Source organism: Agelaius phoeniceus, chromosome 1 (assembly GCF_051311805.1).
Source record: "Agelaius phoeniceus isolate bAgePho1 chromosome 1, bAgePho1.hap1, whole genome shotgun sequence".
Lineage (NCBI taxonomy): Eukaryota > Metazoa > Chordata > Aves > Passeriformes > Icteridae > Agelaius > Agelaius phoeniceus.
The window spans coordinates 35314025-35327816 of NC_135265.1; the positions used below are offsets into that span (position 1 = coordinate 35314025).

Here is a 13792-nt window from a genome sequence, read left to right on the forward strand (position 1 = left end):
AATTGTACAGAAACTGCTCTGATGGCTGGAGGGTACAGTTTTTCATCACACAGCTCTGAGAATTTGGGGGTGGTGTTATACATGAAAATGTATGGATAAAAAGATATATTAGTGGACTAAGAAAGAAGCAGCAGTATAGATTCATTATCTGTCAATTGTAACTTGGTCACATCAATTAGTGATATCTGCAAAAGCAGTCACTGTCCTCGGTCATTATCTAAATAACTGTTTATCAACTTTCAGTCTTTTCAAAGTAAAATCATAAAGTGAAATCCTGGAATTGAAAACTGAAATTCTAGTTATTCTTGAGTTTTCTTTCAAGATTTTTGGTGTAGGGACAGGCTCAATATCTCCCATGGTAGCTGGGATGGCCCATGGCTCTGAGCTCTGGGCTACCCAGCTGTACACAGAACACAGATTCCATCTGCTGCCCTAGTTTTGTGCTCCTGGCCAAGCTCCTCTATTTTCCTTTTTATTACTATTTCAGTATTTGGTTCTTAATACATAAATCTGGTAGGATGGGTCACGTAAAGCTATCTGATAGTTGTGCCCTTTGTATATGTTACCTCTTGTCAAAACACAGTGTTCTCTGAGATTTCACATGCAATACCATTTGCCTGTGAATCCAGCAAAGCTGTTGTCTTATATATGTCCCATTCTGTTCAAAGAGAGGGGGCTGGAAGAGAGGGAGGGAGGAAGAAACAGTTTCTTTTTCAGTTTTAGAAAGAAAAACATTAACTAATGCCATTATTTGCGTTAAGGATGATTAAGCTCCTGTTCAAATTGTGACTTAATAGGTCTAGTGGTAATTATGATCCTAATTAAAAGCATAAAAAAACCCCAAACAACTTTTAATACTCAGTGGTGAGGTGTTTTATGTAAGACTGTACTTGGCTTCCAAACAATTGTTTCTATATAATGAGAAAAAAACTGCATGTGGTTTTGCAAGACCCTGTCAGTCAGGTTTTAGGTTTGTGTTGGTTCAGGGCCATGGTGATTAGAATCTCCAAAGTTGGTGGGGTTGAGGATAAAAAGGCCTTTTCCTAGTCAGTGGTGTGTCTCACTTGGGAAACTTTGCCATGACATATCTTAATTCTTCCCTGTGACTGAATCACACAAATGCTTCCTAACTCTGAGTCTAAAGCTGCTTTATTGGGAGGCAATTGTCAGCATTTTAGTCTCTGTGTGAGCTGGTGTGTGAATGAGACTTATGGTGTGACCTCCAGCATACTCTGTTCCCCATTCTTCCCTCTTCCTAGGAGGTTTTGTTTTTTGTTCATGGTGTGTCCTAGGAGATAATTGCTGTGTTTTCAACTTCCTCTACTTGCCAAAGTCTTGAGCATCCTTGTTTGTCTTCTTTTCCTTCAGTCTTTTCCCTGTGGTGTCTGTTTTACTTATTCAGAGAACATATCTTGTCATTTCCATTTATCTTTATCTTATCCTTCTAAATGTCCTAAGAATTATATCCACGACTCATTCATGAGGAATACAAACTGGACAACTGAAAAAAAGATCAGATGAATTCAGAAAATATTTGAGGTCTTCAAAGTTTGGTGGTTTTGATTTAGCCTTGCAAAGTTGAGGTTGTTTAGCTATTTAACAAGCCCAAATGCTGAGGTCCTCAAATCAGTGGGTTTTGCTTGAGTTTTCCCTTTTTTAGAAATCATCTGAATTTGCCCCAAAGGGTAGATGAGTCTTTACCATGAAGAATTGTGCCAGGGAAAATGCCTTTTAATGAGCAATAAAACCAGCAGAGAGAAACTGGGTAAAACTCTCACTGAGTTCTGTAAGAGCAGGATCAAGCCCTGAAGGTTATATAGAACCATCTTGTAGCAATATTCTGATTTTTATCACAACCACAAATATTTTAGTGTCAGACTATGGCCAAGCCACCTGCAAATGTTTATGATGGCCTTGCTCCAATGAAAACAGGGAACAGCAATGAAAGTCTTCATTTAGCCCCTGTTTGTAGGCTGTGCTCTAGTAACAGAGAATGGGACCCACCTGTGCCCGCACACAGCTCGTTTCATGGTGAGGAGTGGGTGAGTTTGTAGCAGCTGATGTTCCCAAGGGATGTAATTTTCCCCGACTTTCGTTTCTCCTTCTCTTTCTTCTCCCTCTCCCTCTAACTTTCTCCCTCCCTCCCTCTCTCCCTCCGTGCCTCTCTTTTTTTCCTATCCCCTGCTCTGGGGGCTTGCACATAAAATGAGATATTGACACAAGGCATGGGAAAACATGACAGAATGTGCATTGTTGGGCAAGCCTTACTGGCACAATGCATATCCACACATTGTTTCAGGTATTAAGCTTCAGCTACTACTGAACAGGCACCTGGCCAGATTAATCAGATAAAAGGAAGAGCATGAAGGTTATTAACTTAAAAAATAAGACAGGGTGCAGCCCCACTTTCCTCCCACCATGTTCCTTTTGTTGAGAACAAACAGCAACATTAGCATTACAGCAAGCTGGCAGGCTGGTATAAAGGTCCCTGATAGTATTTATGTGGTGAGGCAGTCTCTAACCTCCTTGCCATCCCTCCTCCCTCCCCACCAAGCCTTCAGCATGTGGGAGGAATGCTGGAACTAGTAACTACTTGTGCTGATGAAAAATCAGTTGAGGAACACTTGGCAGTGAAGGGTGTCTTCGGCTGATTAATAGCACATTATTTCTAGATAAGATACATGGAGGAAAAGCAGTATGGCATATGGAGGAAGGCAAGAAAAAATGATATAAGACATGCATTTGTCAAAGGTATAGAAAAGCAGATAAGCTGAATCAGCTCACGATATGGGACTCTGAACTAGGCTGTACAATAGCAGTGCTTGTCTTCTTTTTAAAATAACTCCATTTTTTTCTGTCACTGAATATACAGCAGTGTGTGAGAGAGTTCTGGGCAGACAAATTGGTGACAACACAGCGTGGTGGTTGCTCTATTTGGACACAACTTTTGCTAAGAAAGATGTATTTTTCAGGCTATCAGTTGCAACCCAACAGCATTCATGGAGAAGGTAACTTGCTTTCAAGCTAGTTTTTCAAGCTAGTAGTGGACATTAATAATATTTATTCCTGCTATTCCAACTCTCTGGTACAGCTCTGCAGCTGATAAAGAGCATGGGAGGTTGGAGGATTGTCATAAATGCAGCAAGTTGTTAACATGGTAGTAAACGGAGAGTGAGAGTCAGTCCAGTTTCAGTGAACTCAGGCTCCAAAGTGGACATAGAACACTAACCATGTGATGTAGATTATCTGTTTTTAAAGTGTTTTAGAGCATTTTAATCGAGATAAGATGGTCTTCTGGCACAGCATCAAACGGGAAAAATTGCAACCACATTTGGTGAAATGCAAGCAGGTAGGAGAAAGCAACAAAAGGGGTTTGGAAGATGCTCCTGGTGCCTTGATGTTCTGAAGAATCATGGTACCAGTGGGAGAACAGCCTTTCAGTCCCCACATGCAGCATTCATTTTAACACTAATGCATTGCCTTACTGTTCCTCTCTCTTTCCTCTCCTCACCTGTGTCTCTCTGGTTCCAGTTTATCGACTCTTCATGGCTTTGAAGGCTTTTCAACCAAAAGGACATGGGAAATGGAATAGTCAAAAAATTGACTACTCCATGCATGTAGTGGGACTAACAAAGGTTTGGTCATTTGGAAAACGAAAAAAAACCAACCTCTCAGTCTTAACTGGAGGGTCTCAGATGGCAGAAGGACAGACTGTCTCTGTGGCAAGCACAGGAGTTTCACAATAGCAAAAACTATCTGAGACTGGAACTGCTGGTTTAGTTTTCAGAGTATCCTGCTATCATCCTTTATAGTTCAAGGAAACAGAAAAGACTCCTGTAAGAGACAATCACAGGCAGAAACCCTTCCATAATGCAGCTAGCTCTGGAAGGCACTTGGAACAGGCAGGTGACTGAGAAGGGTCTTTGTACATCCAAGAGAAAGTCTCTCTTTAAGCTCTTAGTAAGTTGGTGGAGTGCATAGCATCAAAGAGGCCATGGAATGATGTGCTTTTATGAAATTCAAAGACTAGTTCCCTTTCCAGGAAATCTGTGATAAAAGCCTCTGTTCCAACTCATGTATTCGAACTGAAGTACCGCAATATGTTGTGAGATGAGAAGAAATGTGCAGTGAGAGATGAAGCATCAAATGACCACTCAGTGGCTTGATCAAGTCCATTCCATAGCCTTGATTGTGCAGCATGTAAGAACATCAGTGAGATCACTGGAAGGGGAGGAAAAGGGAAGAGAGAGCATCTGACATTGTCATTCTGTCCAAATTTTTTTTCTGTCTTTGTAGTAAAAGTGGGGCTTTAATTCCTGTTTAATGGTCCTGCTTCTTTTTTCTCTTTTTATGCTAAGATATGTTTTCTGTAGTCCCTTCTATCACACTGACCTTGGCCAGCCTTGATATGGAATCCCATCAAGCCACATGAGAGCAGCGGCCACAAGTCTCTGGGAAGCTCAGGTGAATGACGTAGGAAATTATTACAAGACAGCCATTCCCATACACAAGCTGTCTCATAGCTTAGCTTAATAGAGAGGGTGATGAGGTAGAAAATGGGCTGGACCCTCTCAAGCTGCTCATCCCTTTTAGCAAGCTGCTGCCCAGGTCCACACATGGGCCTGCAGGCCGAACCATGCTGCTCTGTCTGTGATATTTAGAAGCTCTGTCTGCTCTCCAACATCCTCTGCTGTTGTGTGTTCAGGAGTTGCTGACTCAATTTTTCCCCATACTGCTGAGTCAGGAAGAGAACAAACAAACAGTGCCAGTCTGTGTGCCAGGCACAGCACAAACAGGTGGTTGTTCACAACACCTCTCTTCTATCCTTAAGAATATACTCCTCTGCCTTCCCAAAAACTCTTCCTTGCTGTAAGATGTAGGAAGGGGCTGGAAAGTATTGCCATATATCAAGGTGACTTTTGGGGGACTGAAGGGAAGATCATTAGTCAGGTAATAAATAGCCTTGATGAATAAATAGCCTAATGAACACAGTGTTTTACATTTCATACTTTCTACTTGATAGAAGTCCTAAGTTTGTTAGAAATGTTGCTTTCCCGCAACAAGAGCACCAAAACCAAAAAGTGTAAGGGATATTTTGGGACTTGCTGCCCACTGGCTCTGACTAGGGTTGTTGTCTCGTGTTATGAGAAGAAACCAGCCCTCTCCCTCTCCTGATGGTTGTTTGAGATAGGCAGTGAAACTATGCTCAAGCCAGTTCTGATGCAAGTGATTTCTAAGAAATGGATCATGATGTTTTTGTCCTGAAAATCTTGTCCCACCCAAGAACTATAGGAAAACAAGGTTAGAATATGTACTGCACCCATAATTTTATCTGAACAGAAATACTGAGCTTTCATATGCATTTGTTGGCTCTCACATCAGAGAAAGTCATAAATAGAACTTAAATATGATATATAGAACTTGGAGAATATAGCATTGATTCCTTAATTTTAGTGGCTGGTATCTCTTACATACCTCCCGTATATATATAATACACACTGTATAAATCTTCTTTAAAGGTGTCATCAAAATTTATGGGCAGAGCTTCTGATTTATATGACTCTTTGAACTAAAACAGATGTAAAATCATTTTCGGATGGAAGAGGATCTCAGAATTGCAGTGGGTTTGGTATGACAAATCAAGCTTTTCCTAGACCAGAAAAAGATCATTAGGGCTCTGCACAGCCGAATCTCATAGCTCTGCTCTTCATCACAGGTTTGTGCTTAACATGCCCTGATGCATGATTCCAGTATGTGTTTTATCCAAGTGTCAGCCTGTTTGACAGGTAACTAAGCTGCGGTAAAACACTAACTCAAACAATACAGACTTTGTTTGGTGTAAGGCATTCTAAAAAATTTATTTTCATTTAAGAAACCAATTCGCAGGTTCCAGAGAAGCAGCAAGCTTTGGGGTGCTGCCTTACACCATGTCAGTTCAGAGGAGGGCTTAAAGGCTTGCTGGGGGTGGCACAATGGCTATAATGTTATTAAAAAATGAAGTCCTTTATGTGCAAAGAATTCTGATAAAAGATTAGTTGCCCACTAGAAGTTATGACTGTATCTGTTTCAATAAAGGAATTGGCACTGATGTGCTTAACAGAGAATGCCTTGATTTTATATGGTTTGTCTTGCCAGTGTCTTTTTTGAACACTTCCAAAGGAATATAAAAACATACTATAAGTTAATAAAGTGTTAACACTTTGGGTTGTTTTTTTTCTTTTTTTTTTTTTTTTAAGCTGGTACCTGGCTGCAAACCAATTACAATAGTTCAGAGGAAAGTGCCTGAGGGAAAACACAGGAATTACAGACTTTGTGTACAGTGTATGGATCCTATTTTACCACCTGTAAAAGTAGGCCTCCTTATGAACTGATGAGTTTTCAAAATCAATGGTATAGTATAGGTCCATTTAAGGGATATATATGGTTCTATTTATACTTATGGACAGGCCAAATACACATTTGAAAAAGAAAAAGCAAACAAAAACCAAACCAAAACAAAGCAAAAAAACCAAAACACCAACAATTTGAATCAAAGGCATGGGTAAATCTAAGATGACAACATTACCAAAATTAGTTCTTTACAAAAATGAAATTATGCTTGATTTAGAAGGTAAAAAAGTAATTTAAATAAATCTGTCATTTTGAGACCCTCTAACAAAGTTCCATGTGGTAAACCATAAATTTAAATTCTCTTAGTTATGTTTAGTAAAAAATCGCTGTGTTGAGCAAGGAGCTGATGGCTAGACAGAACCTGCAGGTAGACTGAGAGTGCAGGAAAAGTGTTCCTTGGAAGAAGGAACAAATTAGAGAGTGTGTTTTAGAAACATTTGCTGCTATGAGCATCTGTGTTCTGCGAACAGAGACGTTTATTCTGAGCTCACATAAATGAAGTGGAATTTTGCCAGTAAAAGAAGGGGTTGTGTTACTCCAGTCGTAGGATCCAGGTCCTAATTGGTTTATGAAATGAAGGGGGCAATCTTTGAGCTATTACCAGCTTCCTCTGCTGCAAGTGAAGTGAATCGCAGCTGTTCTGATAGGGTCCATAAAACTTGGTGAGGTAATAAAATGTTTGCAGTGAACAATTCTCAAAATGGGTGAAATCCAAATCCCTAGCTTATTTGACAGTATTAAGAGAATTGAATGTACTTCCTGGGGAATTCTGAATATTATGTTACTTTTATCTAGTTCTTTAACTGTAAGATCCAGGCTCGCCGGTGCTGTAAATGTAAGGGCTCAAAGTAGCATTCTTCTTTTTTAACCCTACAGATTGAAATGCATTATGTACATATATACATATGTGATACAGGAAAAAGCTGTGCTCATTGCTCATTTTCTAATGTTTCTGGCATGTGCTTTTTACTTCTTTATACTTTTCTGTCTCCCGATCTCTTGCTCTGTTTTGGTGAGATTTTTTTAAAAAAACATGATTAGCATCAAATGATCCTACACAGAAATACTTGTGGTGCTTCTAGTCACACAATTTCTTTAATGAAAACAATAGCTGTTGATCTTTTTAAGTTTTCTTCAAGTAACTTAACATTTGCTAGACCTGGTTAGAAGTCAGATATGTCAATTGTAGCTTCTTAGCAGAGCAGTTGTTCTGAACAGTTCAGTTCATAGTGGTTTTGACCTAAAGATCTTTGGCATGAGTTCAAGTCCAAACTGACATTTTTGGGTATCATTGTATTTACTGAGGAATTCACAATTTTCCTTGAAAGCCATTCAGTGTCTGTCTAGAGTTCTGTTGTTCTTCTCAGCATTGCCATAATTAAGCATTTTTATGAAGAGCTTGGATGTCTTTAAACTTTGTTTTTTCTTTTTATTCTCCACTTTATAGAAATGTCTGTGATTTCCCAGGCAAAGACAGGATAATCACACCTTTGGGAGTAAAATGACCTAAAAAGAGGACAAATAGAGAAGATAATGAGAAGTTAAGTGCCAGCTGGTTGGGCTTGCTACTCATCCCCTTTCACACCTGAAGCTTCCCCCTTTATATCGGTCCTTGTATGACAGAAGTTGCTCATCATATCTCAGACAGGCTGTTGCTTCAGGTGTTTGGAGAGTGACCAGCCAGCCTTTCAGCCACAAGGGTGCTGCTTGAAGGGCCTCTGATCCTTCAAGCACTTTGCAAGGAAGTGCTGGCAATGGTGGAATATCTGGCTTCCTTTTCTGAGGTGGTTGCTCATGCCATATGTCCCTGGCTTGTAACAGGCAGTAGGGCTGTCCCACGTATTGCACAGGAAGATGTGCAAGAGATGCACAGATCTGAATGGTGGTGGTCTCCTGGAGCTTCTGGGCAGAGCTGCATGCAGAAAGCTTTCCTGACATACTCAGGGCTAAAGCTTGTGTTTTCAGCAAGTGCTTTTGAGCTGTTATTAGAAAATGTCCCTGGAGAGATGAACTGCTGACTTAATGTGCCTGAAGGAAACTCTCTTTGGACATGCTGGACTTCATTAATTCATTATTGCTGTGAATTGTTGATGTAGTTTTTTAGGCACCAGATGTAAATTAACATAATGAAAGTGGGCAAAAGGCAGCAGTCGTTTTTAAATATTCAAAAAGGACAGTCTGTTAAGCTCAACAGGCTGTTGTGGACGACTGATTGTGGTTGAAATACAACTACAATATCTGAAGATATTAACTGTAGCTGATAACCAAAGCAGACCAAATTTGAACTGATCTTGTATTATTTTTCTCAATTTGTGCTTGTTTCAAGTGGTTTTGTCTGAGATTGTATGGCACAGGTAGTAAACCAAGTTCTGACTGACAGTATGTAGTCTGTAGATGACAATTGGAGCCTATCAATGCATACACCAAATGGAAGAGTTGTGTGGAAAACTTTACCCTCTTTACAATTAATTTCCTTCTTATTGTGTTTTAATTTCTTCTTTCTCTGCAGTCTGTTCCAAGCCTGTAGAGAAGAGAGACCAAGAGTGTTGTTGAATTTTTTCTGATCTGTGGGGAAATAAAATAGGAAGCAAAATAATATTTCTACTGTGAAGTAGCAAAGGAAGTTGCTACTTCAGTCAGTGAGTTCCCTTTGTGCAATACTAAATGGATGTGGAGAAAGGTATGGAATCTGGGCTCCATGACAGGGAAGAAAATCCATACTTTCTTCCAAATTTTCCCCTGGCCTGTATATTGTTCTATTGTTCCAATAAGAAATCTGTGACTCAGAGGATTTATTCAAAATCTATATAAAACATAATAGGCAAAGTTCATTCCAGAAGCCATCAAGTGAAACTATACTTCTCTGTGGGGGAAGCTGGGGTCCCTTCCAGTCTGGTCTTTTTCTGTATACAGCCTGGTAGCATGGAGCTTTTTGTTGCACATTAATGCAACATCAAGGGGTTGTGGGGCCCTAAGTCCTATAAAGCAAATGCTAGAAACAATATTGGACCCAAGCAGAACCCATAAATGCAGAGGGAAGCAAAACCCCTTATATAAAAGGAAACAGGGTTTGAGAACAAAAGCACAAAACCACATTTCAAGCCTCAAGGGGAAAAAAAGCCCCACCAGTTTTTGTTTTGGAAGAAGCATCCTTGGAAATGTTCAATTTTCCTTATGACCAAGTTGGGAAGCTGTAAGTTGTGTCCTTGAAGACAGTGTATGAATATATGTATAAATGACTCCTAGCCAAAAAAAAACTCTCCCATGTTGACAAGAAAACCCCACCACTGAGGTATACATTTCCTTCCTACTCCTCCTGCTTGTCCATTAGACAAACACAAAAGTAGAGACACCCCTGCCATGTTTACAGGGCTTACCTTGTTATTTGTATGATGGACAGAGAGCTAAGAGCTGTGTTGCCAACACGGCTTATTGGAAAAACCTGGAAATAATTAAGGGACCTCATTTGTTATTGCTTGTATGTTCAGTGGTGGAAATTACTTGAGAGAACAGTTCTACTGGTACAGAACAGTGCTTGGTAATAGAACAGTAGAAAAATGACAAAGACAAAAACAGCTTTGGGGAGTAGGATGTAAAATATTATTCTAAAAGAAATTTCTACTTTGGTTTTGAAAGATTTTTTTTGTGTGTGTGTGTTTTCCAGTACAGAAAAAAGAATGTAATTTGCCTTAACTAGAGGATGACTTGCAATGTTTTTACTTGTTACTGATTTATTTACTTGAATGAAACCTATGAATTACAGTGGGAGTTTCAGTTGAGTAACATTCAATATTGTGTTGTTATTTTATTACTGGGTCTGCTGAATGTTCCCTTCTTTGGTGTCTTCTTCCAAGAGCTATGAGCACTGTGAATCTTTTTCATGTTACTCTTTCAAAATCAAGGCTGTTCATTGCAAAACCAGCTACCCAGGCAAAGGGACTTTTAGTGTTTCAGCACACTGCTCCTTTTCTACCTACATTTCTCCTGAGCTGTCTGCTTAATTCCAGATTTGCTCCCACAAGCTGATACAGGTCTTTGTTTACAAGTCGGGTCACAGGATACGAGGTGAGTGTACCTGTTGTACAGAGCCTTTCTTGTTATTGGGATATGATGTGCTTTTCTGGGTGGGAGGTGGCAGTACTGTTGTTTCACTTGAGCAGGCATATGGCAGAACACAGTGCAACAGAGACAAGTGTTGATGAGTGAACAATGAATTGTTAAGGCAAAGCAGAGTATTGTCAAAGGAAAAAAAATCAACAATTCCAAATCAGCTCAAGATCAGTATCTGAAGATTTCAGGCTTTGTTGGAATTTCTGTTTGCAGTTGCTTCTCTGTCATGTAGTGTGTGTTGGAAGCATTCTCTGTTGTGACATTTGCTGTGGCAATGTGAGGCATGCATATGTTTGCATGCTCGTGCAGTTTTTCCAGACGGTGTGATCACGTCGAGCTGCACCTATGTGCTCTTGTTCCCTCCACTTCTCGTTTTGCAGAGTTGCAAGTCTTTTACTGAAAGTTGTGACACTTCTACTTCCAGTTCAGTGGTGGCTCCAGGGTTCAAACTTGCAGCCTAATAATGAGCCAGGCTAAAGGGTTGTTACTGTCAAGAATAAAGCCGTGTACTGTAACTGAGAGTAATCGGTTTGGATCGCATTCGCAGATTCTTTGTATTAGCTTTATCAGGTCAGGCCATCAGAGAGCAGATAGACAGGTAAGACCAAAAGACCTCTGAACCCAATTAAAGTTGTACCACAAAGAAATCAAATTCATGTGGTTTACATTTCAGAAAGTTACATTTGGTGGGCTGTACTTACTTTTATTCTGTAACCTAATGCAGACCATGTGAACATTTGAAACGCTTTTAACAGTTAACCAGCTCAAATAACACAGAACCAGAGCAGCAATAAAGAATGAATTAAGACTGATTGCAGCTACAGCCAATTCTTTTTCCTCATAAAGAAATATAAAAGGCTGATATATTTAAAAACTACCATATATACAGTAATTTTGTCTTCAGGTTTTAGCATGACAATAGCCATTCTCATATCTTTTAAAATAAATGTTTGGTTTAAAAAGCAATCCTAAACCCACAGTCTTTATTTTATTTGCAGTATTTTAGGATGAGTTTGGATGTGCTGTGGAACCACTGATAGTCCCGTTGATGCACATAGTTTGGGAATTGGTCATACAGCTCTGAGATAATCCTGAGGAGCTGACATTTAAAATACTTGGCACAATAAGAGCATGAGAGGATAAGAAAATGGGTGTTTTATTATGGGTGTCCACTTTCTCAAAAATGGGTGTCCACTTTCTTAAAAACTGTAGATTGTGTGCAGCTTTTCAGTCACAAACACTTCTTGCTTGCTGACATTAGATAGGCCTTACATGTGGAGGAAATAGTTTCATCTGATGCAGACTGCTATGTGCTCAGTTTTCCTTTTTTCCTAAACCAAGAGCATGAATGAAAGTCTTGAAGCCTCCAGGAGACTAGGCCAGAGGAGGACAGTGCTAAACGTGCCTGTGTCCTGCATCTAACCTCAGGAAAGTGATGTGGTTTACATGCCACAGAAAAGTGGTATGAAGTGGAAGAAAAGTGACTGGCTTGCTCAGCAGCAGAATCATTCATTTGGATCAGTTTCCTCATTTTTGCTCTTTAAAGATTCTTCAGAACTTTGAGATGTTCTTGTTGGGGAAAGAGATCAGGCCCACAGCTCTTGCCCATGTGTTACATTCTCTCCTGGAGAAAGAAATTCCTATAGCCCCAGCTCTTTCCTAGGGTCTCCAAGACACTGAAATGCAAAGCTGGTGCCATTCTGCTTTCTGGCACTGAGCCACCTGGCTACCAGCAGCTTTCAACCTCAGGAGCATGCTTGCTATCCTGGCTGGATGCAGTTCCTTTCCTGCAGCAGCTCTCCTGATGTGCCTGGGTACAACAGCTTTCCTCTGCTCCTCGTGGGGAGCAGGTTGCTCTCCTGTCTCTTTCCCCCCTTTTCCCATAAGCTTTTGGGGCTGATGTGGTAGAGAGGGCATTCAGGCATGGGGCTCTCAATTTGGCTGGATTGAAAGCTAAGGTGGTATTTCATCCAGATACTTTTGTGGCTGCTATTCTTCATGTGGGCCTTAGAAGCTGATCTTCTCTCCCTGGGCTGAGTACCTTGAAAATCTGTTGTCTTGCTTACTTTTCAGAAGCAGACAAGTAGAGAGGAAAGAGCTGGGTGTTTGTGGTTTTTTTGTTTGGTTTTTTTTTCCTTTGAAATCTTAGTTAAATATGTAGCAAACCACTTGTCTTCTGTGAAGGAATCTTCCTTGTATCACCCTTTCCAAGCAGTGAGTGATGTATTGCTCATGGAATGCAAGCTGTTTCAAAGTGTGCATGTGAGACACTGGGGCTGCCACTGCTAATTCACAGAAATGGGACTGGAAGAAAATCTGCACCTCCACTCATGCACAGAGACTGTTCTACTATGCACAGACCAGAACTAGTGGGGTGAGAGGGAATACACTCCTTACTCTCCCTCATTTTTTTTATGTGCTGGGTTTGGCAGCCTAGTTCAAGATGCTTGCATGGAATTAGTAAAAGAGGGGTATGTCCTGGGAAGGTTAAATGGCTGCTGCTTCTAATGATCCCCTGACACTCAAAAATTAAAAAAAAAACCAAAAAACCAAAAAAACCACCAAACCAGAACTTTGTCAAGTTCTTTACAGAGCAGAGAGTAAAGGGGGAAAACATTTGAGTTCTGATGATTAGAACAACAAAAGATTCATCAAAGAACAGATCAAGTGGATGTTGGACAGAAAGCAGTGGCAGAAGTTATTAAAAGTGCTAGTCTGAACCTAGGAAAGTTCATTTTGGTTTCTTCTTCACCACTGATTCCTTTTGGCAAATTTCTTGGACTCTCTCAGATTTAGTTCACCAATTATAGAATATGGAAAGAAATACTCCCTACCTTTACAGGAATGTTACAATGAATTTAGGTATTACAGGAGAAGAAGGTAAATAGGTTCCTCTGATACAATGTCTTGAACATTTGATATAATTAAACATCAGGAGTTTTACTCAGATTATAGTTCTTTGCCACAGAAATAGAGAAGAACTATGGTATTATGTCTAAAATAATATGCTATTAAAGTCCTGGAAGCTAAAATGACTGGCTGAAGAGTGAGACAACAGAGTGAGAAAAATGAGAAAGATTAACATCATGCGTGGAGAAAGTCTAGTATAAGCAAAGGCCCACCTATGGCAGAGGGGATGGACAAGATAATCCTCAAAGAACCCTTTCAGTGCAAATTATTCTATGATTTTATGTTTTGCAGAAAGGAAACTGAAATGGACGTTAATTATCAGACATATTTATTAAAAGAAACAAATGGTAATATACAAAAAAATATAACTAAAAGTAATTTC

The 13792-nt window shown here is 39.9% G+C and overlaps 1 protein-coding gene across 4 annotated transcripts in view; it reads left to right on the forward strand.

Annotated features, from left to right (window-relative positions):
• CREB5 (cAMP responsive element binding protein 5) overlaps positions 1-13792 on the forward strand; it is a 256868-nt gene that overhangs the window by 84237 nt on the left and 158839 nt on the right. The window lies entirely within an intron of this gene.